General features: G+C 44.5%; 1 protein-coding gene across 2 annotated transcripts in view; it reads right to left on the reverse strand.

Annotated features, from left to right (window-relative positions):
* The window catches only part of LOC124152491 (transmembrane protein 26-like), a 107,704-nt gene that overhangs the window by 76,915 nt on the left and 14,003 nt on the right, over positions 1-16,786 (reverse strand). The window contains exon 1 of one of the 2 annotated variants that reach the window (XM_046525435.2): positions 12,631-13,030. The exons of the other annotated variant lie outside the window; for it this stretch is intronic. The gene's annotated coding sequence lies outside the window, so the exon portion shown is untranslated. Of the gene's footprint in view, positions 1-12,630; positions 13,031-16,786 lie in introns of those variants that run through there. 2 annotated transcript variants of the gene reach the window in all.

Consider the following 16,786-nt stretch of genomic DNA (forward strand, 5'->3'; position numbering starts at 1 on the left):
CGTCCTCCACATTGAGCTGATAGACCGTGATATAACTGAATACTGTTTAGGGTGGAATTAAACCACCACTCTGAATACAAAAAGCGATGATGAATTTGCATGTTAAACAGATTTAAATGCCGGGTTGTGTCACCTATAAAAGGTTTTACACTAAACTAACAGCAGGAGCAAATCAACATAAACGCACCCCACCCGACCCAACCCCAACCTACCCCACCCCACCCCACCCCACGTCAGCACATCTCAAGATATTACCACTAGTTATAGTGATACCCCGTTACAATGGACCGTTAGTCTGGAAGCCGAGCGGCGTTAAACTCACACAGCGTGTTCTATATAAAGATGAAGATGCATCCGGCAATTAAAACAAAATAGAGAGGTATTCTATTGTGCCTGACTTTACAAGAAAAGTTGATACCACGAGAATCGTATCGTCGTAAGAACCTTTCCTCCGCACTTCTCTATTTCTGTATCCTATGCACAAGTAAAGTTTACATTTTTTTCATAATCAGCACACTCAATTACCCTAACAACATACTTTTAGGGGACCGTGAGGTTGCCTGGTAATTAAAGCGTTCGCTCGTCACGTGTAGTGCCCTCCCGGCGTGATGTTGATGGAATCATGCAAAAGCGGCGTCAAACCACATTTACTTACACGCCCACTGACCCGTGAAGATCCGGGTTAGAATAGGTCTTCAGCAACCCAGATCCGGGTTAGAATAGGTCTTCAGCAACCCAGATCCGGGGTAGAATAGGTCTTCAGCAACCCAGATCCGGGTTAGAATAGGTCTTCAGCAACCCAGATCCGGGTTAGAATAGGTCTTCAGCAACCCAGATCCGGGGTAGAATAGGTCTTCAGCAACCCAGATCCGGGGTAGAATAGGTCTTCAGCAACCCAGATCCGGGGTAGAATAGGTCTTCAGCAACCCAACCTTTCCGTAAAAGGTGATGATGCTTGTCGTAAGAGGCGACTAACGGGATCAGGTGGTCAGGCTTGCTGACTTGGTTGATCCATGTCATCGATCCCAAATGCGTGGATTGATGCTCATGATGTCAAACACTGGATTGTCTGGTCCAGCCTCGATTATTTACAGACCGCCGTCATATAACTGGAATATTGCTGAGTGCGGCGTTAAACAAAAAACACACAAACAAACAAAACAGCAATGAGCTTGAACGCGACGTTAAACCCCATTTCACTTCACCTCACCACTGGTCCTATTACGACTTATTTTGACTTAACGGGTTCATTTTTCGTCATCTGAGTCACCAAAGACGCAGATCTCAGCACAATTTCGTCAAGAAAAGATACCGATTTCTATAACGAGAGATGCTTATAAAAATATACATTTTTTCAGTAGAGCTCCACATCTCTCTGAATTACACAAGCGTTACAGCAGACCTCTTATTCGGTGTAGGCCATTCCACTGAGCGTTAGGATTACACTGCCGTGGCAAGTTTTTTAGTTATTTACATCCTGTGAATTGAAACACCAGCTTTAAACACAATCTAATGTTCCGTTTGCATCGTTGTTCACTGTGTTTGTCTTGGCAGCTTCGATAATAGAGATTTAATATGAAAAGCTTTGAAGTTCTCTTCGTTTAGTGGACTAATTCGCGTGTCCATCTTGGTAAACTCTAGTTATCTGTGCAAACGCAGGTTATTGAGGCGTGAGTGCGTCAGGTGCATTCACACGGTGCACTTGGTGCAGTAAACATGGCACTCATTATAATTACCTGTTGAATTATCATCTTTTAACCAGCTTAAACGCCTCGGTGAAACAATTGAAATTAGTATAGGAATTATGAAAAAGGGCTGTTTTAGAGAACCAGACGCAGTGTTCTCGAAGTCAAGTTGTAGTCAATGGTCAGACACTGTAGAGCTCATAGAGCGAGACGAGCGAACACTTTTACCACTATGCTACCCCACCGCCCCTCTATTTGTGTGTCCTGGGGCCCTCACTTCTGCTTCTGGGGTCCCTAAGTATGAAATGGGGGTACAAGGTCCCAACAACTAATGGAAGGTAAAGCATTTGTCAGAACGACGGATGTGATTGTCCATGTTTGAAGAAAATGGACAATAAACTCCATGTGCATGTACACGATCTAAAATGTAATTTGGTTTAATGATTCAGACATGGATCTCGCAGTACAAATTAAGTGTGTCCATTCTCGTCTTTAATCCGTATAGGTCGCAGTATTTGTATGTTCGATGTATTGTATTTGTATTGTTTGATGGTAACATATCTCTGACATATCAATAGTGTACTTCGATACCGCTTAAGAATATAATTAGTTGTTATAGATGACATAAGATCAGATTGTTATCTGAGCGAACTCCCATAACACCTTATCAACACTGAATCTGAAAGTCGGTGAGTTGGTTTTAACGCCAATTTGAACCGTGTTTCAGTTATAACACAACCTGTCATTTTGATGTTGAAAAGAGTAATGCAGGTCTCAGACGTTTACCACTTTGGTGAAACCCAAGCGCACGGATATGTTGCTGACAAACCGAGAAACATAATCAGGGCGAACTTGACTTCGAACCCACGATCATAGGGTTCGGGTACGCCTAAGGGACGCAACTCTGGACAGAGAATTCTGTCGCCGTAGACGATTGAATAAAGAAAATAGGGAGATGTTGAGCTCTGAGTGACTCAGTGAGTACCGCTTTGGCCGTAAGGTATACACTTAGCATATACATGACGAGCGTAAGGTGTACACATACATACATACATACATACATACATACATACATACATACATACATACATACATACATACATACATACACAACGAGCTGAAACCTTTTTAAACAAGGCCCTGGCCATTAAGCAAGCGCATAAAGAGTCGGTTAGATTTGCATCTGTACCAGGATATTGTTGTCCGGGCCATCTTATCTCAAAATTTTCCAAGACGTTTACTAAACAGTTTAGTGTTTTACTGTACATAATAAACTTAGCATATTGTTTGTTTGTCCGACTGAATGTTGAGGAGTGTCAACTGTTTGGCCTGAGGAAGTTCGCCTCTATCACCTTCTGTCAGTGCATCAGAAGCTGTTTTGGTTCATTGAGCCTTGGAGCTATGTTAACGCGTTGTCCTGGGATGGGTGATAAAGGGAGCAACCGTAGGACTAAGGGTATGGCTTGTGTAGTGTTAACACACCTCACTGAGGGCTAGACAGTAGACACATATAGGTTGATAAAACTGCTGGATGGATTGAGGGAGAGTGATTCTAGTAAGACTGGCGGCTGTGTAGACACCCTTTAGAGGGTGGAGATACAAGAGGATGGAGGTTGTATAGACACCTGTTAGAGGGCGGGGACAGGTAGAGGGTGGAGATTGTATAGACACCTGTTGGAGGATTGAGATTGTATAGACACCTTTTGGAGGGTGAAGATTGTATAGACACCTGTTGGAGGGTGGAGATTGTATAGACACCTGTTGGAGGGTGGGGACAGGTATTGGGTGGGGGTTGTGTAGACACGTGTTGGAGGGCGGGGGCAGGTAGATGGCGGAGATTGTATAGACACCTGTTAAAGGGCGGGGGCAGGTAGAGGATGGAGGTTGTATAGACACCTGTTGGCGGGTGGTGACAGGTAGAGGGTGGGGGTTGTATAGACACCTGTTGGAGGGTGGGGGTTGTATAGACACCTGTTAGACCCGTGAAGACCCGGGGTAGAATATGCCTTCAGCAACCCATGCTTGCCGTAAAAGGTGACTATGCTTGTCGTTAAAGGCGACTAACGGGATCGGGTGGTCAGGCTCGCTGACTTGGTTGATGCATGTCATCGACCCCAATTGCGTGGATCGATGCTCATGATATTGATCACTGGATTGTCTGATCCAGACTCGATTATTTACATACTGCCGTCATATAGCTGGAATATTGCTGAGTGCGGCGTTAAACAACAAACCAAACCAAAACCAAAAAGACACCTGTTAGAGGCTTGGGAAAGGTAGAGGGTCGAGATTGTATACACACCTGTTGGAATGTGGAAGTTGTATAGACACCTGTTGGAGGGTGGTGGTTGTATAGACACCTGTTGGAGGGTGGAAGTTGTATAGACACCTGTTGGAAGGTGGAAGTTGTATAGACACCTGTTGGAGGGTGGTGGTTGTATAGACACATGTTGAAGGGTGGAAGTTGTATAGACACCTGTTGGAAGATGGAAGTTGTATAGACACCTGTTGGAGGGTGGTGGTTGTATAGACACCAGTTGGAGGGTGGAAGTTGTATAGACACCTGTTGGAGGGTGGTGGTTGTATAGACACCTGTTGGAGGGTGGTGGTTGTATAGACACATGTTGGAGGGTGGTGGTTGTATAGACACCTGTTGGAGGGTGGAGGTTGTATAGACACCTGTTAGAGGATGGGGACTGTTGGAGGGTGGTGGTTGTATAGACACCTGTTGGAGGGTGGAAGTTGTATAGACACATGTTGGAGGGTGGTGGTTGTATAAACACCTGTTGGAGGGTGGTGGTTGTATAGACACATGTTGGAGGGTGGAAGTTGTATAGACACCTGTTGGAGGGTGGAAGTTGTATAGACACCTGTTGGAGGGTGGGGACTGTTGGAGGGTGGTGGTTGTATAGACACCTGTTAGAGGATGGGGATAGTTGGAGGGTGGTGGTTGTATAGACACCTATTGGAGGGTGGTGGTTGTATAGACACATGTTGGAGGGTGGTGGTTGTATGGACACCTGTTGGAGGGTGATGGTTGTATAGACACTTGTTCGAGGGTGGTGGTCGTATAGACACATGTTGGAAGTTGTATAGACACCTGTTGGAGGGTGGTGGTTGTATAGACACATGTTGGAGGGTGGTGGTTGTATGGACACTTGTTCGAGGGTGGTTGTTGTATAGACACCTGTTGGAGGGCGGGGACAGGTAGAGGGTGGGGGTTGTGTAGACACCTGTTAGAGGATGGGGACAGGTAGAGGGTGGAGATTGTATACACACCTGTTGGAATGTCGAAGTTGTAAAGACACCTGTTGTAGGGTGGTGGTTATATAGACACATGTTGGAGGGTGGTGGTTATATACACACCTGTTGGAAGGTGGAAGTTGTATAGACACCTGTTGGAGGGTGGAAGTTGTATAGACACATGTTGGAGGGTGGAAGTTGTATAGACACCTGTTGGAAGGTGGAAGTTGTATAGACACCTGTTGGAGGGTGGTGGTTGTATAGACACCTGTTGGAGGGTGATGGTTGTATAGACACCTGTTGGAGGGTGGTGGTTGTATAGACACATGTTGGAAGTTGGAAGTTGTATAGACACCTGTTGGAGGGTGGTGGTTGTATAGACACCCGTTGGAGGGTGGTGGTTGTATAGACACCTGTTGGAGGGTGATGGTTGTATAGACACCTGTTGGAGGGCGGGGACAGGTAGAGGGTGGGGGTTGTGTAGACACCTGTTAGAGGATGGGGACAGGTAGAGGGTGAGGGTTGTATAGACACCTGTTGGAGGGTGGATGTTGTATAGACACCTGTTAGAGGATGGGGACCGTTTGAAGGTGGAGGTTGTATAGACACCTACTGGAGGGTGGAGGTTGTATAGACACCCGTTGGAGGGTGGAGGTTGTAAAGACACCTGTTCGAGGGTGGGGACGACTAAAAGATGGATGTTGTATAGAAACCTGTTACAGGATGGGGACCGTTGGGGGGTGGAGGTTGTATAGACACCTGTTGGAGGGTGGGGGCTGTAAAGACACCTGTTCGAGGGTTGGGACGACTAGAAAATGGATGTTGTATAGACACCTGTTAGAGGACGGGGACTGGTAGAGGGTGAGGGTTGTATAGACACCTGTTAGAGGATGGGGGCCGTTGGAGGGTGGAGGTTGTATAGACACCTGTTCGAGGGTGGGGACGACTAGAAGATGGATGTTGTATAGAAATCTGTTAGAGGATGGGGACTGTTAGAGGGTGGGGTTTGTATAGACACCTGTTAGACGATGGGGGCCGTTGGGGGGTGAAGGTTGTATAGACACCTGTTTCAGGGTGGGGACGACTAGAAGATGGATGTTGTATAGAAACCTGTTAGAGGATGGGGACTGTTAGAGGGTGGGGTTTGTATAGACACCTGTTAGACGATGGGGGCCGTTGGAGGGTGAAGGTTGTATAGACACCTGTTCCAGGGTGGGGACGACTAGAAGATGGATGTTGTATAGAAACCTGTAAGAGGATGGGGACCGTTGGAGGGTGGAGGTTGTATAGACACCTGTTGGAGGGTGGAGGTTGTATAGACACCTGTTGGAGGGTGGATGTTGTATAGACACCTGTTAGAGGATGGGGACCGTTGGAGGGTGGAGGTTGTATAGACACCTGTTGGAGGGTGGATGTTGTATAGACACCTGTTAGAGGATGGGGACCGTTGGAGAGTGGAGGTTGTGTAGACACCTGACGTAGCGTGGAGGTTGGAAAGACACCTGTTCGAGGTCGGGGACTACTAGAAGATGGATTTTGTACCGACACCTATTAGAGGATGGGGACCGTTGGAGGGTGGTGGCTGTATAGACACCTGTTAGAAGGTGGAGGTTGTATAGACACCTGTTGGAGCGTGAAAGTTGTATAGACACCTGTAAGAGGATGGGGGCCGTTGGAGGATAGTGGCTGTATAGACACCTGTTAGAAGGTGGAGGTTGTATAGACACCTGTTAGAGGATGGGGACCGTTGGAGGGTGGTGGCTGTATAGACACCTGTTAGAAGGTCGAGGTTGTATAGAAACCTGTAAGAGGATGGGGACCGTTGGAGGGTTGAGGTTGTATAGACACCTGTTGTAGCGTGGAGGTTGTATAGACACCTGTAAGAGGATGGGGACCGTTGGAGTATAGTGGCTGTATAGACACCTGTTAGAAGGTGGAGGTTGTATACCTGTTGGAGGGTGGTGACCGTTGGAGGGTTGATGTTGTATAGACACCTGTTGGAGCGTGAAGGTTGTATAGACACCTGTTAGAGGATGGGGACTGTTGGAGGGTGGAGGTTGTATAGACACCTGTTGAAGGGTGGAAGTTGTATAGACACCTGTTCGAGGGTGGGGACGACTAGAAGATGGATGTTGTATAGAAACCTGTTAGAGGATGGGGACCGTTGGAGGGTGGTGGCTGTATAGACACCTGTTCGAGGGTGGGGTTGTATAGACACCTGTTCGAGGGTGGGGTTGTATAGACACCTGTTAGAGGGTGGGGACCGTTGGAGGGTGGGGTTGTATAGACACCTGTTAGAGGATGGGGACAGGTAGAGGGTGGTGGTTGAATAGACACCTTTTAGAGTAGGGTGTCTTTGCAGTGAAGGGGCGGTCGGGTAGCCTAGTGGTAAAAGCGTTCGCTCTTCACGCCGAAGACCCGGGTTCGATTCCCGACATGGGTACAATGTGTGAAGCCCATTTCTGGTGTCCCCCGCCGTGATTTTGCTGGAATATTGCTAAAAGCGGCGTAAAATCAAACTCACTCACTCACTCACTCACTCACTTTGCAGTGAAACTGGTGGAGAACTAAGAAATAAAAACTATGAACTGCAGTTTTCAAAACCAGAGAATATGTTTTTCATTTTATGTTTTGTAATTGTTGTTTTCTTATGGTGGGGGAGGAGGGTTGGGTGGGCGTTGGTGGTGTTTCGTACGAAATTCTTTAACTATTTCTTGGGATGTTTAAACAAACATAGTCATCCGCTGGGTTTTTTTCAGGATCATCTTTGATATCTGATAGCTGTAAAGGTGTGCCCGGTTTGCCTTACTTCTGATATGATTTGAACAGTTACTAATCGGGACATTGATAAGTTGCTTGCCTGGGGGGAGCACCGTCGTAACATAAACATTTAGCTGCACCTCAGTCCGTGACGGTTGCACGCATGTGCGGTTTATATTTACAGTAAACTACGTTTATAACGAACACGCTTATAACGAACTGACCGATGTAACGAACATATTTTTTGGTCCCAGCCATTTGATGATATATGCTGTATATATGCTTATAACGAACTGCGGTTATCGCGAACTATAATTAGTGGTCCCTTTGAGTTCGTAATAGCCGTAGTTTACTGTAGCCCATTTGTTCCTCATTGTCGTAACTAACTATGACCAGATGGACAAGGTGTCTGGTCGTGTTTCATGTGTAAGTGTCAGTTAAGCTGAGGTAGACGCCATCTCAGTGTACTGGTCAATAACTCTATGACTAATCCACTCAGTGTGTGTTCAGTGGAAGAGGGGGTTATTGTTCTAGAAAGGAGCATAACTGCGCGAGATGGCTTAGCGTGACGTGCATCCACTTGGAGGGGCTCTGCAGAGATAATATGGTAACGACTGATTTCAATAGGGGGTCCAACCCTACATTTCACTATCCTCTATTAAAACGGACTTTGAAATATTTGGGAGCACACAAATCACGTTCTGTACACAAGAAGGGCGTATGGCTGTGATGGTGGCGAATGGTGGGGATGGGTCGTCCCTTATACATGTAACAGCTTGGGAGATGCTCATATTATAATTCAGCATATTCACTAGATATCGGCCTCCGTTAATGTAGGAGCCACAGGAACATTTAAATTCATAACTTTGTCACGTTAAACAGGAACGGGATTAAATAAAAAAACTTCAGCGTCGGAGAATTTTCATCATGATTATCCGGTGTAACAATGGGCGCAAAAGGCAAAAGTGGTGACAAATACTGTTATATGAATAGGTCACTAAATTCAGTGGTGACATTAAGCGCTCGCGAAAAGGACAATCTCGTATGTCATATTTTAAATCATAAATATATTTTAAACGATAAGAAGACATCCCTTATTTTTTGCGTCGAGACAAACTCATTCATCTTTTATTTTTAATGTTTAACAATTTTGATTATCTTCTAGAATGCACTGAACCAGTAAGGAGTGAGCTAGGGAGTCGTATGTCTTTACCTTTGTCAGAAACTTCATCGAAAGTATCTGTTTCCATAAGGTAGTCCATGAAAACTATTTTTCACCATACACCAATGTAACATAACTGTAGATCTATCACAATAATTAAATATAAATAAAAGCGACAAAACCCTTTCCATAATCATGAGACATGTCTGGTAAAAGCAGACTCCCCTGTACGACTCCGAATATATCAGAAACGTGGTTATGAATCACTTTCAAACTGGGATAATATCAGGTGTTCGCTAATAGATGAATACCCGGTGGTTCCCCTTACAAACACTTGCAAAGGCAAGTCAACTGCTCATCTAAAACCACGTGAACATATGGAACAAGTCAAAAGAAGGAATTGCATCAGACATAATTTTTGTCACTCATGTGTCAAATGTGGAAATGTCCTGCATCTGTCTAACATAAAACTTGTAACGCATTGATTGTAACAATATATCAAATTGTTTTTCATTATCACCAAAACCGATTTTCTCTTCAAACATAACCGTGACTGTTCCATATAATGATACCGTAGAACTACGTCTTGCAGAAACTTAGAATAATTTGTTCAGTAAAATCGCGAAGGTCATTTAAAGAACAATCCAAGTTGTATGATTTAAAGCAAATCCAAGTTGTGCCATTCAAAGCGCTCTGCAAGTTGTATGATTTAAAGCACAATCCAAGTTGTATGATTTAAAGCACAATCCAAGTTGTATAATTTAAAGCACAATCTATGCTTTATCATTTAAAGCACAATCCAAGTTGTATCATTTAAAGCACAATCCAAGTTGTATCATTTAAAGCACAATCCAAGTTATATGATTTAAAGCACAATCAAAGTTGTATGATTTAAAGCACAATCCAAGTTGTATCTTTTAAAGCACAATCCAAGTTGTATGATTTAAAGCACAATCCATGTTGTATCATTTAAAGCACAATCCATGTTGTATCATTTAAAGCACAATCCAAGTTGTAAGTGTGTTACTCGGCCTGGTGTAAATAATAATTATTCATGCAATTCTTCATACGTAGAAAACATTATTTAATCACGTACGTTAACGTACTGTGTTCTGTGACCTGGTTAATATTTATTATTCATAAGATTGCTTTTTCGACATTAAACCCCTAACTTTATATCTAAAAATGAATAAACCATTGATACATATAGAGAATCTCACCCGAGTGTCTTTTGTTATCAAATATATCAACACAAGTTGATAAAAGTGGAAACATTCCGAGGCTTGCCGAGGATTTGTGCCACTTTTTTTCAACTAGTGTTGATATATTTGATATCAAAAGACACGGGGGTGAGATTTTATTTATCATCCAATATCATTCTTCCAACTTTTTCAATTTGTAGACAGTAATAAGCAGTGTCTTAAGTGTAAAAAGTACTGCTAACAGCTTCAGTAGTAGAGCCATAAGTGATGTCATTTGATTCTGACGTCATGGTAACCAGTGACGTCACAATGGTCTGCAAAGCATTGTGATGTAATTTCATTGCAGCGATATCTACAGTGTAGATATCGCTTGATCTCATCCAAGCGATATCTCCTGTGGGAGCCAGTTTTGGATGATAAATGTTCATCTTCTCCTAACGTAAAAGACTGAAAAAAGTAAGGCACCATGAATGGTTTTGGAGTCTTGGCTGTGCATCCCCAAAATATTCGTGATCCCCAACCATTTTTGTTCAGTATATTTCTTATATATCATATACACTTATATGAAGGTATAAACCTTAAAACAAGTAATAACTTAAACTGTTAGTAGCAAGCAATAGTGTTAAGCTTCGAGCTCTCCTGCGAATAAAACAACGTTTCTTTCGATTTAGAATGTATGGCAACTTGCAAACAAGTGATGGAACTCCACGACTATTGATTACTTATATACCAGAGGGATAAAACATCTACATCCCTGGCAGACAAATCTGTTTTTGCAGACAACTTCGCTGAAGACTAACCAACCAAAGAACATCTTTGATTCCCGGGCATGGGAACATCGATCAACCTCAAGGCTGATACCAACTTGCTGTTATTCACACTGTTATGGATAATAGTGTGTCGGCATTCATAAGTTCACGTTACGATTTCGCCAGTTCATGGTGTGGATACTGTCCTTGATTGCTAAGCCCTCATCAACAGCAGCGCAAACAATGGTTCCCAGTGTGACTGTATATTAACTATTCCTAATCATGTGTACTTTTATGATATATGTTACTTACGTCTGTCAGAGTTCACTTTCTGTTTCATTCATAAACGTTATTCTACACGGGTGCCATTGTACACGGATGCCATTGTACTAGGGTGCCATTGTACACGGGTGTCATTGTACACAGGTGCCATTGTACTAGGGTACTATTGTACACGGGTTCCATTGTACACGGGTTCCATTGTACACGGGAACCATTGTACACGGGTGCCATTGTACACGGGTACCATTGTACACAGGTGTCATTGTACACAGGCGCCATTGTACAGGGGTGCCATTGTACACGGGTGCCATTGTACACGGGTTCCATTGTACACAGGTTCCATTGTACACAGGTGCCACTGTACACAGGTGCCACTGTACACAGGTGCCATTGTACACAGGCGCCATTGTACACAGGTGCCATTGTAAACAGGTGCCATTGTACACAGGTGCCATTGTACACAGGTGCCACTGTACACAGGTGCCATTGTACACAGGTGCCACTGTATACAGGTGCCATTGTACACAGGTGCCACTGTATACAGGTGCCATTGTACTAGGGTGCCATTGTACACAGGCGCCACTGTATACAGGTGCCATTGTACTAGGGTGCCATTGTACTAGGGTGCCATTGTACTAGGGTGCCATTGTACACGGGTGCCATTGTACACAGGCGCCATTGTACACAGGCGCCATTGTACACAGGCGCCATTGTACACAGGCGCCATTGTACACAGGCGCCATTGTACACGGTTGTCATTGTACACGGGTGTCATTGTACACGGGTGCCATTGTACACAGGTGCCATTGTACACGGGTGCCACTGTACACAGGTGCCATTGTACACAGGCGCCATTGTACACAGGTGCCATTGTACACAGGTGCCATTGTACACAGGTGCCATTGTACACAGGTGCCATTGTACACGGGTGCCATTGTACACGGGTGCCATTGTACACAGGTGCCATTGTACACAGGTGCCATTGTACACAGGCGCCATTGTACACGGTTGTCATTGTACACGGGTGCCATTGTACACAGGTGCCATTGTACACGGTTGTCATTGTACACGGGTGCCATTGTACACAGGTGCCATTGTACACGGTTGTCATTGTACACAGGTGCCATTGTACACAGGTGCCATTGTACACGGGTGCCATATGCCTGGTGCCATTGTACACTGCTATGTTTCAGGCCTTGTACAAAGTTCGAATTCCAAGTTAAACCGCATGTGAAAAGATCTTACTATTTGATTCAAAAGAATTCCTATTGCCATAACACATATGGTTAAAATGACCTTATGCTAAATTCGAAGTAAATTTTAAACCGCGTATGAAAATTTAAATATTCTATTCAAAGGCAATGATGTTAATATTACTCCTAAAAAGTTAAAATTTAAATCAAAGTTATTTGAACCAGAATGCGGAAAACAGAAAATATGATCAATTACCGCCACGTATTATCGCTTAAAATCTGAAATATGGAACAGAAGCAAGTACAGCAATTATGTAACATTCATCTTTTTTGAAAAAGCGTGACAGTACTCACCTAAATGCGCGTTAATCCTTATCCGCGACTGTCGTAATGAACAAAACTTTAAATCCTCAACACTAAGGTGGGAATTCGGTGAAACAGACAACTCTAAAATCAATCAGGCAGTACGGGCTATTTGACAGTAATGTAGCAATCCTCTCGCCCGGCTTGTCTTAAACTCGCTGCTAACTCAAGCCAGCGTTCGTTGAAACAGAGCCATCCAATCTGTGCATGGTTCCTGGGGTTGCTGTTATGTTGAGGCATTGTTCCCGGGTTCCTGTTATAGCGGGGAGGCGCGAGACGATTCCTTGGGTGAACTTTGTTATGTTTTGGTTCGGTGGTGAAATGATGAACTAATTAGTCGACTTTCTGACAGGGGGTAGTTGGATGTTAGTAGGTAACGAGAAATGACCATGGTTTGGCAACATGAGCTGATGTTCAGCGTCTGTGCAGTGATCGTTGATCTCACCACAGGTGTTTCGGAACAGGTGAGTGCAGACAAATCAGTGATGCAGGCCTCGAGACTAGACTTGATTCAGCAACCCATGGCGACTGCTTGTCGTAAAAGTCGACTATCGGGATCGGGTGGTTAGGCTCGCTGACTTGGTTGTTGCATGTCATCGATCTCAATTGCATGGATCGATGCTCATGATGTCAATCACTTGATTGTCTGATCCAGACTCGATTATGTACAGATCGCTGTCATTTAACTGGAATATTGCTGACTGAGGCGTAAAACAACAAACAAACAATACAGAGTCTACAGTATTCACTGAATCCCGTAAAGCCCAACCCCGTTAATCCGAAACCTTATCTTTACGGGCAATTACCGGGGCGTTAAAATATATCCAAAGAACCTTACTCCGTACCCATGGTTCGTTAAACCGAACGCTTGTTTTCACTTACTTCTGTCCATATGACGGGGCACTATAATCACCCAACTCAATCACATCCACTTTTAACCCTTACAATAGCATACATCCCTATTAGGCGAGGAAAACTGGGTTTAACGTCGCGTCCAAAGTGTGTGTGGCTGTTTGTGCTAGTCTAGACTGATGCCGATTTTATAATGCTAACTCATTGAGACACCATGCCGCAGTTTAACATGAATACCCAACCCAGACACAGTATACTGACTCCGAACCGACCAGTCCTTGTTTTAGCCCCTTATCGCGCCGTGCGCCAGACAGGGTAACAACAAGTACCAACTTTTAACGTCTTTTTGGTACGACGTGGCCGGGGATCAAACCCCGGACCTTCCGCTCTCCAGGCGGACGCTCTACCACACGACCACGGAAGCGGTCGACAATCCCATTACACACAACAATGTATGTATGCATATACCCTATGTTTTGACAGTAAAAAAGTGAAACCATTTCGTCTAAGGCGCCGCGATTCGCTGTCCAGAGTTGCGTCCATTGGGCACGCCAGAAACCTATGACTGTGGGTTCGAATCTCGGGTATCCCTGATTATGTTTCTAGGTTTGTCAGCACCATACCCCTTCTCATGGGTTTCATCGAAGTGGTAAAGGTGTGAGACCTGCATCACTTCGGGATTCCTCCTACATTAGGCTGACACGCCGTGATATAACTGGAATGGTGTTAAAAGCGGCGTTAAACCCAACTCACTCACTCCTACAACTTAAAATCAATCAGGCAGTACGGGCTATTTGACTTGAAGATGCAGGTGCGCCGAGGCGTAGGCTCTATTATAATAACTAACTGTGGAGTACACGTAATGTCTACTAGTTATGACTAACTGGTAATTAACCATCACTGTTACGAGCTACCGTTTCATCTGTATCCCACATCTGCAGGGCCACGCTTCAAAGCCTGGTCTCAAATAATACGTATTATAATGTACTGCATGGGTCATGTGAAACTGCACTTCATGGAGCGAGTTGTGTGGCTACGGAGATGCACCGAACTGCCCTGCGTAGCGAAGACTGACCTTTCGCTACATGACGTATTCTTATTTTTAAAATCATTATTCTAATGAGGTGAATAATATATTAAGTTAATTGAAAGATTTACAAAAGCAGGAAAGGTCAGTTTGAGCAGTGGGCAAATTACGCGGTGCCTGCTGTGTTTCTGCTAAATGTGACATCCGATTTAAGAGCTGGTCGGTGACTGCATTAACAGCGGGACTGTGACCAATGGAATATATAAATACTCCTGATTAATACATATATTGACATGTGTACAGTTTGGCTTTTGGGCGCTTTAACAGTATTTTAATTTTATCAGTTCGTGCCTGTTTAATGTGGGAAGAAAACCCGCAGTCAGGCAGCAGAGACCATACTATTCTGTGTTCTCTGGAGGCAGGTCGAGTATTTGGCAATATCTCGCGTTCTTGCACTTAGTTTTGCATATTTCAATTGTTTCTGAAGGTCGGTATCGCGAGAAAGCGAGAATGTCGCTCACAGTATTCCATAGATACTCCCGATAAAACTGAAATGCTTTTCAAAGCGCCATTAAACCCAACTCACTCACTTACGTACTTGTGGAAAACCATAGAAAGCCATAACAACACCACAGGTTTCATACTGTTATAAAACCAGACATATTTATGTATGCATGTGGAATAATCTCATTTAACACAAGTAACTCCTACTAGACGTAAAGTAGACAACAAGCGGCTATTCGGCTTTCAACGAACGGGACGCGTAGGACTGACCAAACACCCGAGGGGACACTTGATAGCCGTGGCGCTATAGCTTTCACAACTCGGGAGTGTTGGGTGAAGCTGCTGTTTTCCTTTATTGTTTCCCTTTGGTTATCTTTGCCAGTTTCACACAAACACACACATACACACACGTGTTCGCCTGGGGTGAGGTAAGTGTTATATCGCTGCCTATAGTTCTAAGCCACCTCTTTATCCTTGTGTTAACTGATGGGCAGACACACGCTCACTTTGCCAAACAGGTGGGGAGTTTTCAAACTGGCATCGAAACCATGACGTATGAATGGCGTTAGGGGTCGTGTGCTTCGCAAGACGCCCGTAGTGTGGAAGTATATTCGTAAAGGATTTCATATTTTGACTTTGAAACATTTTTATTTCATAACAAAATACTGGTTTCTTGCTTATGTTGAGACTCTGACATAACCCAATCAAGGAAATACGAGTGAGTGAGTTGGGTTTAACGCCCCTTTTATCAGTATTCCAGGTATATCACGGTGTGGCAGCTAAGTGTGGGAGGAAAGTCCGGAGTGATGCAGATCTCAGATGTTTACCACTTCGGTGAAACCCACGAGCACGGGTATGGTGCTGACAAACCTAGAAACATAATTTGTGGGATTGGAACCCACAATAATAGGATTCTGGCGTGCCCAAGGGACGCAACTCTGCACAGCGAATCGCGGCGGCTTAGACGACTGGGCCTCCCTGCCCATCAAGGATATATGTAAAGCAAGGCTAAACAGTACAGCACGGCTGTCGCGTGAATCGACAAAGTACAAAGTGTTAGTCTAATGGTTAAAGCGTTCGCTCGGCACGCTGAAGGCTCGGGTTCGATTCATGGGTGCAATGTGTAAAGCCCATGTCTGGTGTCCCCCGTCATGATATTGCTGGAATATTGCTATAAACAGCGTATAAAAAAACCCACTCGCTACAAAGTGGGGCATCGCTGATTTTGCGTTGTCGTACGCTATACTATACGGCATGTTCATAGATTCTTTCATTTACAGGTCAACCCGTGGAGACCCGGGGTAGAATAGGTCTTCAGCTACTCATGCTTGTCGTAAAAGGCGATTATGCTTGTCGCAGGAGGCGACTAACGGGAGCGGTTGGTCAGGCTCGCTGACTTGGTTGATGCATGTCATTGATCCCAATTGCGTGGATCGATGCTCATGATATCACTGGAGTGTTTGGTCCAGACTCGATTATTTACAGACCGCTGTCATATAGCTTGAATATTGCTGAGTGCGGCGTTACACACACACACACACACACACACACACACACACACACACACACACACACACACACACACACACACACACACACACACACACACACACACACACACACACACACACACACACACACACACACACACACACACACACACACACACTGTCGCATTATCGCGCTTTGGTTAATTTTGACACTTTTTGCTTGTGTTTGTCAGGGCCACAATGCAACAACGAGACAATGTTCCTTCTAGGATTT

This window comes from Haliotis rufescens, unplaced genomic scaffold, assembly GCF_023055435.1.
Source record: "Haliotis rufescens isolate VD_foot unplaced genomic scaffold, xgHalRufe1.0.p SCAF_13, whole genome shotgun sequence".
NCBI lineage: Eukaryota > Metazoa > Mollusca > Gastropoda > Lepetellida > Haliotidae > Haliotis > Haliotis rufescens.